We start from the raw sequence: 10,620 nt of genomic DNA, 5'->3' as shown, positions 1-10,620 counted from the left end.
TCATTATGGACAATCCATGACTAGCACAGAAGTCCAATAACAAAACACCAATCGGATTCAGATCTCCAGGTGTCACTGTCGTTTCCCACGTGGGCGTTGAAGTCCCCCAACAGAATAATGGAGTCCCCAGGAGGGGCACTATTCAGCATCCCCGACAGAGACACCAAGAAGCCCGGGTCCGTGAAACTCCTTAAGTTTGCAGATGACACCACTGTCATTGGACTGATTCAGGACGGTGATGAGTCTGCATACAGACAGCAGGTGGATCGGCTGGTACACTGGTGCAGTCACATCTACCTTGAACTGAACCCACTCAAGACTGTGGAAATGGTGGTGGACTTTCGGAGAACACCACCCCCATACACCCCCCTCACCATCCTCAACAACACTGTATCGGCCGTGGACCACTTCAGGTTCTTTGGAACCACCATCTCTGAGGACCTGAGATGGTCTTCACACATAGACACTGTTCGAAAGAAGGCCCAGCAGAGACTGTACTTCCTGAGGCAACTCAAGAAGTTCAACCTTCCACAGGAGCTGCTGGTCATCTACTACACTGCCATCATTCAGTCTGTCCTGTCTTCATCCATCTCAGTGTGGTTTCGCTCATCCACAAAACAGGACAGGTCCAGGCTGCAACGAATAATCAGGAATGCAGAGAGAATAATCAGGGCTGACCTTCCCTCCATCCAGGACTTATACAGGTCTAGGGTCAGTAAAAGAGCTGCTAAAATCTCTGCAGACCCACACACCCTGCACATAAACAGTTTTACCTTCAGGCCGCCGCTACAGAACACTGTTCGCTAAAACCAGCTGCCACAGAGACAGTTTCTTCCCCCAGGCTGTTTCTCTGTTGAACATTCAATAGAGTACAAAACAACAGCATACAGATGCTGCAAATGCACCTTTTTGTTATTATATATGTGTATATTGTACATTGTAAATATGTATATTCTGTAATACAAAAACAAACAAAAGAGGAAAGGGTACTGGAGTCAAATTCCTTGTTTGTATGTACGAACTTGGCAATAAAGCTGATTCTGATTATTAGTACTCAGTACAGTATACTGAATAACTGGTAATTAACCTGGTTGAAATGGCATGGCCAAATGTGTTTAAAAATTTACCTAATAGTGATATTATTATAATTCAACACTCAAAAAACCGCACATCATCACAGGGTAATTATTACAATCTAAATCTGAATTGGCAGACATCTTTGCCACTTTTACCTTCCACTCAACTTTCCATTAAATAGCTATGGCACTGAAAAGACAGTTTCCTCAGCAGTGTGCTGTTTTGGTTCACTCTTCTTGTGAAGGTGATTGTGTGATGGACACTCACTCTTCCATGTGATTATGTTGTCCATAACATGGACAAAACATTTGTGTATCAAAAATTCTTTTGATTGTTTTTTGTTAGATTTCAGCCATAAAATGTACTGTTAAAATATGTTTATTACTCTGTATGTATTAAATCTATATAGGTTTCACTTTTTAAGCCAAATTACTAAAACTAACTTTTAATAATACTGTAATGATATGATATGCAGATGTATGCGAAGGTTAAATCTAGGTTTTGGGAGGGAGAGTTAAACACAAACTGTGTGTGGCTTTAGAGAGGAAAGCATATTTTTTGTTATTTTGGGAGTTCCTTTTTGACCTTTTTTTTTTTACACTGAAAACAAGACATTTTCTTTTAGGCTGAACATAAGCAAAGAATTGGGCACATTTGAATAAACCACTTTAAAAGACATTAAACAGAATTTATATCTCTCTCTGTTAAAAAGGGTTTATTCTTTACTCTATATTCACTTTCTTCCTCTGCCATTTATTTGTTACCTGCTCTTCCCAATTCTGCTTTCATTTTCCAGTATCTCTCTTTGCATGCCGGCTTGCTTTTAAGTCAGAGCACCTTCATCTGCCTCTCTCTGTGTTGTTGCTTTTACTGATGCTGGGCTCCTCTTCACTCCAGTAGCTGTCCTTGAACACACAGAGAGGTAGAGTTGGCTAAAGGTTGTAGGAAATGTTGGGGACACTTGAAGTGATGGGCCAGAACAGCAGGATATTCGCAGTATTACTGGGAAAGCTGCTTTTAAGTGTGTCTGACCTTTATCTAGCAATTTTACCCAATTTACATTCAGGTGGTTTTAAAATAAATATCAGATATATGCAACATAATAATAACTGAAATCTGAAAAGTCAGTTCAATTCAGTTTATTCATATAGCGCAAATGTCATCCCATGCTCTTTAAAGTGCGTTCAGACCAAACGTGATTAGGCAAATTTTTCACCTCATTCGTGTGCTGTTGCTCGCCTGACATTCCTCCAGCAATTCGCGTGGCCAACGGGCGACAACACTCCGCCTCCTCCATGACGTCATCAAATAGGAGGGGCTTTTATCTGCTGCTTGCCAGTTTCAACTCAACATGGAGCAAGTCACGGTGCTTTATTTATGGAAAGTCGAACAACACAGCTCTCGCTTCGCTCTATTTGCCTTAATCGCACCGTTCGCATCACGTCCTTTGCCTCAATTTGCTCCTGAACGCGCCTTTACATATGGTTAATATGTAAATCGCTTGATCCTGTTACGTCATTTGCATTCAGTGTGATTGCACCTTTGGAATAAAAAAACAGGTTTAATTCACTTCCAGGTATATACAATTCAAGCCAATTAAAATTCATACAGTCTAATGCAGACTAGTCAGATTAAGATTTAAATGTAATTGATTTCAATAATAAAAAAATAGTCTAATGATTCTAATGATCATAAAATGCTAAAAAGTTAAACGTTGTCCATCTAAGGTTGTCAATTGGACTTAGCCCGCATGAGGCGACAGGCGACCGGTAAACAGGCAGAAACCGTCAGCAGAACCCGGCTCTTGATAAACTTCTAAAACATCCTATTAAACAACCTGTGATTACAAAGTCAGACATGACAATAGCCATCGCTAAAAAGTGTCCATCCATCCATCCATCCATCCATCCATCCATCCATCCATCCATCCATCCATCCATGATTTGCTTATAATGTGAACATAAAAATGAAGTTCTCTTCTGTGCACAAATTTAGAGTTAGAGTTTTAAGAACCATTATCCATTCATTGTATATTCCTGTTTATCATTTCAGGGTTGCAGGGAGGCCCAGTGGTCATTGCACGAGAGGCGGGGTACACCACAGACAGGTCACCAGTTCACCACAGAGCAACACAGATGCCGAACCCGGGACCTTCTTGCTGCAACACTACAGTTACGCTTCAATAAATGCATTCTATAAATTTCTGTTAGTTTGATCTTAAGCCACTGAACATACACATACAATACCTTAAAGATGCCAGTAAAACTGTATTTTAGCATAAACAAACGTGCTACTTATTATTTCAACAGAAATTTTACAGTTAACAACTATGTTCAGGTAATACAAGCACATATGACATATTCAATCAAAGAGTCAACAGACAACACAAGCAACAGTAAAAAAACTATTTACTCAGTCTTACTCAAGTTTATCTAATTGAACATATTTAACTTGTACAAATTCTGCAGACAGAGCCAGCAAAGAAAGGTCATGATGCATCCCCTCATTGGCCTAATGAGATACAATTTCTTGGCACTAAGGACCAGTATTTGGCTCGACTCAGTGCGGCTGAACAGATTTCAAATGCTGACGCCTGCTCTGGACACTAGGAGAAAGCATCAGCTGACTGAACTGGGAAACAGAGAGAGCTAAGTATATTCATCTACCCCCTGCAGGCGCAGGGTCCATCAACATGTAGCCATTTGGCTTCGGAACAGGACCGTGGCATCTCCACAGATGCCCGTCTCAGCTGCTCATGGACTCAAGTGGTGTAGTAATCACGACAATGATATTCCTATGCATACAGAGGGAGCTCAGCATGAATAACTGTTAGTGCTGCTCCACAATTATTTAGACAGATGGTAAAATCAGAGAAAGAGCACTTCCCCAAACAATCAACTATATAACAAAAAAGATCAGTCCATGCTGTAATTCAGCCAGAAACTCAAGCAATGACATGCATGAGTGAAGAGGTGGTCAGTGCCATTGCATTAGCTGGCTTTCACTTTTCCACAGTTGATGGTTGTAATCTGAACCAGTGTGTTTTGAGGAATCTCACTAACAGATTCAGTAAACTCTCATCATCATAACAGAAGACATTTTCACAGGAGCTCTTACAGTGGAAGGAGGAGGCATTTAATAACAGCAAGAGACCAGCTGAGTCAGACGTTGGTAAATAGGATCAGCAGGAAGGCCTAAATTCAGCTAATGAGAGCATGCAGTTCTGAGTGTAAAAAAACTGCATGTTATGGGGTTCAGACAATGTTGCACCTTAGATATACCATCCGAAATCCGTTGATAGGATTATTTTTTTCTCCAAATAAAAAATCTGCATAATTTTGTGATCAGTTCACTCACGGTACTCCAACTGCATCTCCTTCTGGTTTCTTTCAAAGGTCAATGTCCAAAACATTTAACATGATATGTTATTAAAACCGGCAAATATAATAAAAAGTATAATCTAATTTCAGTTGAAAAGAAAACATTCAACCTGACTTTTGAGGGTTTTAGATGTTCGTTATGGATTAAAGACAGAAACGTATTTAAAGTAACACTCAGCAAAACTGTACTGAACTAATTGTATGAGTAACTAAAGCATATTACCAGGAAAAGCACAGTTTATGGATAAAATATCTCAAAAAGCACTGCATCATGCTCCAAACCAAAGTAGTCCAAGAACAATCGAAAAACAAAGACATTGGAATATTTCATTCTGGAAAAGGTTGCAAAATAATTTCTACGGCTTTACTACTCCAGAGAAAGACAGTGATAGACATCCACAAATGGAAAAAACATGGAACAGAGGTGAATCTTCCCAGGAATGGACAGACTACCATAATTACTCCATGAGTACATTGAGGCCTCGTGGATAAATCAAAAGAACCCAGAAAAACCACTAAAGCTCTGTAGCCTCAGCTAGCTCGGTTATGGTCAAAGTTCATGACCTTTACTGAGGTAATTAAGAAAGAGACTGGGCAAAAATGGCATCCATGGAAGAGTTCCGAGTCTAAAACTACTGCTGACCAAAAAGAACACAAAAGAGTAACTTACATTTTATAAACATATCGATGATTGACAATTTAGTTTTTTTGAGTGGCCTTGTCAAATTCTTGAGTTAAATCGGATTGTGAGCCTTGAATGCCAAAGGAGTCTTGGCACGCTCACATCCACTGGCGCATTAACAAGCCAGTCATTGGAAACCTACAATATGGCTGAATTTACACAGTTCAGAAAGGACTTAGGCTAGCCTTCTCGCTTAGTGAATGCAATTATTTTAATGCAGCATTTTGTATTTATTCAGGCTTTTATTGTCTGATTGCAAGATTTATTATCCAAATCATTTAAGTGTGAGAAATGGCAAAAAAGAGAAAATCTTCTGAAAAATACTTTGTCACAAGACTACTTTCAATGTTCCACATATCTGTTGTAGGTCTAATGTCTGTAATTTAACGCCTGCCTCCCCCCAGTACGCGTGCTCGGCTTATATAGCTGTATTATACGCTGTGCAAATGATTTTGTTGTTTGATGCCTGAGAAAGCTGCGTAGAGCCCAACTAAACACGAGTCACTCCATTTCATGACATTCAAAGCAAAGCTGAAAGTTTCTGAAGAGAGACAGAAAACCTTTTTTACTCAAATAACTGACACTGCATTGCAATATCCTACGTGCTGAATTATCAATGAGTCACATCAAAACAGGAACAGAAGAAAGATCCAAGAGTTGAAAAAACATTTCAGCAACCTGCTCTGTATAAAAATAGTCATCAAGATCAGGAAGATGTGCTTTAATACACTCCAGCTGTACTTTATTTGTCGCTGCCCAGAAAAACAGATGTTGCAGCATCTGGAACATCATTGGTGAGTGAGTTCAGTAGTATGTAACACTGATAAATGTATCACTTTAAAGAGTTTTCCATCATATAGATGGAATTTGTGTCAGACTGGGACTCTGTATCTTATCATTTTGATCTGGATAATTAACTGGTGCATAACATCTTGTTTTTACATGCCGAATTTATAGTTATAATACTTTCATTATTTAATTCTAAGGGTCTTTAACATAAGAATAAACATTTTAAAGTAGCCTAATAAAAAAATAATAACAAAAACAGCGTTGACCGATAATCTCTAATACATTTATTGATTTAATTCAACTAATTTAAATACTGCCAACATCTGAAAGCGTAACAAGCGTAACAAGCAATGTTAAAAACTTTTCATGGTCCGCACCTTCCATGGGCTTCACTGTTCCTGGACATCCTTAGTAAATCCAGGGAGGTGCAGAGCTCTCATAGGACTTTTTAAATTGATATTAGAGCAATTTAGTTTTTATTGTTACAGTTTTTAAATGAGTGCAGCCTACTGTAGCTTTATTTTGTGATCATCTTAAACCATCACAAAGGTCACAATTTGAAACTGAAACAAGAAAGATACATTATGTTCTATAGTTGCAATTATTTTTCTGCAGCAGATATAGTTATTCACACAGCAAAGTGAGAGTGTGTACGAGAGAGAAAATATAGCAGAAAATTTGCCTGCTGGTAAATTCTTCTGGTAAGTTCTCCCCGTGCATGCGTGGGTTCTCACCAGGTACTCCGGCTTCCTCCCACAGTCCAAAGACATGCCTGTTAGGTTAATTGGTAACTCTAAATTGCCCTTAGGTGTATGAATGAATGAGTGTGTGTGTGGTTGTTTGTGTGTTGCCCTGCGATGGACTGGCGACCTGTCCAGGGTGTACCCCGCCTCTCGCCCATAGACTGCTGGAGATAGGCACCAGCTCCCTCGTGACCCACTATGGAATAAGCGGTAGAAAATGACTGACTGACTGACTAAATTATTTTGGGAATATTCCTAAATTTCCTCAGATGTATACATTCTGATGAGAATTTCTTAATGATTTAGATCCCAGAAATGACTGACCTGATTTACACAAGAATAAAAAAGAAACATTTGGTTTGAGATTCTTCTTGTCATAAAGTGTGGGTGTGTAGCAGGACCCAGGCGCAGACGGGAGCATTGGGTGAGCATAATTTATTGAATGAAAGAAAACATGGGCAAAAACACAGACTGTCAATGGTGAGACGAACAGGCATGCAAACAAGGAATCTCGCAGGGAGCAAATGTATCAGGTGAGGTTAAATACCAAAAAAACAAAAATAGTAACACAACCATATAAACAGCAAAGAAAGAAACAGACGAAGTGGCTCAGTAGGAAGAGTAGTCATCTTGCAATCAGAAGATTGTGGGTTTGATTCCAGATTCCTCTTGCCATATGTTGATGTGCCCCTGGGCAAGGCACTTAACCTCAAGTTGCCTACCGATCTGTGTCGGTGTATGAATGTGAGTGCGATTGGGTGAATGTGGCTCTTTGAGTGGTCTGCATGACTGGAAAAGCGCTATATAAGTTCAGTCTGTTTACCATTTACATCTAGAGAAATTCAAAACTCATACATCTACGGATCATGACATTAACACCCCCCCCCCCCCACCCCCCCACCCCCCCATCTGATCCCATCCCCTCCAAAACCCAGGGGCGGATCCTAGAATAAACAAAACACCACAAATGGGGCAGGTGGAGGTCAGGTAGCAGGGAAAACAAAGAAAAACAGTTCAGGCAGGCAACCACGAGGTCATCCAAAGGAGGCACAGAGTTTAGGCGATGGTGGCATAGGAACCTTGGAGGCTGGCAGCGTAGAGGAAGGCCTGGAGGCTGGAAACACAGAGAGCCTGCAGGTCATCCAGGGAACCAGGAGACCTGGTCAGGAAGGCGGCATGGGGGTGTTGATGACCCTCAAAGAATCTTGTCAGGAGGTTGACCAGGAAGTGTATAGAACCCTTTAGAACCTTGTCAGGAGGCTAGTCAGTTGACGTGGATGACCCTTGTCCTGTGACTGAGAGAACCCAAGGGCTGAAACCCTTGAAGGAACCTTGGTGAGCGGCATGGAAGCTGGGAGAATCCTTGACGGAGCTCTGGAGAAGTAGACACTGGTGATCCCACCTGGACACTCTCACCGTAGACCATCTTGACACCCTTGTTGAAGAAGTCAGGAACAGGAACATAAAAAGGTTTGTCGTTGACCGTCTCAGAGAACTTAGGCACAGTAATGTGAGACAGCTCTTCCTTGGAACCCTCAGAGAACTCGAGCATAGGAACGTTAGGTTGGAGTAAGGTTGCAAATGACGACGATGATGGTGATGACGGCAGAGCAGGAACTGAAGATGTTAGGCATGATGATGATGACTGAGCCAAAGGGGCTGCATTGTCTAATGCATCATGCTGGCACTATGAACAAAATAATCAATTTGTGAAGGGGCAGAAACAGAATTATTGCCCTCCATTGTGCTTTTCAGTGATAATGAGGAAATTAAAAGTGGAACAGATTCTTTAGAGGTTGTTACAGCATCACCTGATAATGATCTACTATAATAAAATTTTCTTTCAGGTGTGGAGTACTTGGTTAAATTAAACTCAAAGGTTATTAAGAAATGGTAAGACCGGATAGGATTAGAGGAAGCCGTCGGCCGTCCGAGCAGAGTAGAGGACCCTTGAAGCATAGCGTCTGGCTTGGACCCAGGCAGAGTCTTGGACCTGGCGTCCGACTTGGACACAGGCGGGAACCCTGGGGAACTGGATCGTGTGTCAGGCTGTGGTGTGTCAGGCTTGAATTCCATAAGCACTGCCCAGAGGAAACCAAGAAGGTGCTCAGGATCTTGTCGTGGAGGCAGCCCCCCCACGGGTTCCTCCGGAACATGGCCTGGCGAGCCCTCAGAAGCTGAAGATGAGCCTGCGGGGTTGCCGGAGACAGGAACAGAGACTGGGGAACCCTCGGAGACCAGAACAAGGAAAAGCTGCTCTTTGAACTCCCCAGAGACAGGATCCGGCGGTGCTTCCTCCTCGAAACCCTTGTCTATGGGTTCTGAGGCCAGAACGTGGACAAGCTGCTCCCTGAAGCCCTCAGTGACATGAACAGGGTCCGGGGGTTGTTCGTCCTCGTACCCTTCATCAGGGGATTCAGGAACCAAGACAAGGACCAGTCTTTTAGAGAACCCCTGGAAGACCTTGAGACCAGGAGCAGGGGCTGAGGCGTTGGCCGGACCCTCAGTGACGTGAGCAGGGGCTGAGGTGTCGGCCGCTCCCTTAGTGACGTGAGCAGGGGCTGAGGCGTCGCCGAGACCCTCAATGGCGTGCACAGGGGCTGAGGTGTTCCCGAGACCCTCAGTGGCATGCGCAGGGGCTGAGGCATCGCCGAGACCCTCAGTGGCATGCGCAGGGGCTGAGGCATTGCCGAGACCCTCAGTGGCATGCGCAGGGGCTGAGGCATCGCCGAGACCCCCGTTGACTTGAGCCGAGACTTCCCTCTTATGACGTCCTCTGCAACGTGAGGAGGAGGTTGAGGAGGACTTAGGCTGTGAGTCAGGCTGTGAGTCAGGCTGTGGACTGCTCAACAGCAGCTGCAGTCAGGAGACCTGATGTGGGCTGATCTGCAGTAGCAGTAGCACCGTTCTGGAGACATGACGTAGACTGAGCTGCAGCACCGCTCGTATGGCTTGGTGTGGGTGAAGGAAGACAGCAGTAAAACTGCCTTACTGCCGTTTCATAATCCCTCTCCATTTGCCAGACCCTCTCCATCAGCTCAGGAGAAGAATACATGAGGCTGGTCGTCCTGAAGCTTTTGATTTGGCATGCATAGAACCTTAGACGTTGCTCCAGTGCGTCAGGTGTTGCCTCAGAACACCGGGCTGGAGCGAGCGAAGACGGCATGGACAGAGCTGTGGCAGATGAAGATGCAGGCTTACTTGCAGCAGCCCTCACCTCAGCTGGGAGGGAAACCACCTCCTCGCCAGCCGAACCACAGGAAGGTGCTCCGCGCCGACGTTTCTTGCGGTGGGAGGAAGATGATGGTTTTGCTGCCGGTACAGGAGCAGGAAGGGAACGTCGGAGCTGAGGCGGAGGGAAAGAACAGCCCTCCCAAACTCTCCGGCACTGGGCCGCCATCACGCTCCATCTGCTCCAGCAGCAGTGGAGACAACAGAACCTCTAGGTCCGTCGGCAGATGTCTCATCGCTTCCTCCATCTGGTGCTGAACCCAGTGATCCCTGGCGCTCTCCTGCCTACTGTCCGCGAGGTCCATTTTTGGTGGAATCATTCTATCAGGACTTGAGCAATGGGGGACCCCACAATGCAGACGAGCAGGCAGCATGGTGAAACAAATGCTGCCTGCAGAACAAAAACTCACGCACAGAAAGAGGCAGGAACAAAACAACAAACGGGCAGGCAAGACAGGCATTGCTTGATCCAAATAAGACATGAGCATCATCTAAAAGCAAGGCATGAACATGATTTGAAAATGATTCTGCGATGAATAACTGAACAGGTGTATATTTATGGAGCGTGACCAGGTGAAACAAGAAGACAGATTAACTAGGTGCAGGTGAACCGAATAAATTTGATTGACAGGACAAAACGTGGCTTGAGCAGAACGGAAACTCTTGAATACAAACTAACAGAAACTAGAAAAACATGAAACTAAAGCATAACCAGGAA

This window comes from Girardinichthys multiradiatus, chromosome 23 (assembly GCF_021462225.1).
Source record: "Girardinichthys multiradiatus isolate DD_20200921_A chromosome 23, DD_fGirMul_XY1, whole genome shotgun sequence".
Taxonomy (NCBI): Eukaryota; Metazoa; Chordata; class Actinopteri; order Cyprinodontiformes; family Goodeidae; genus Girardinichthys; species Girardinichthys multiradiatus.
The sequence above is the reverse complement of the archived record's forward strand: the minus strand, read 5'-3'. Positions refer to the sequence as shown.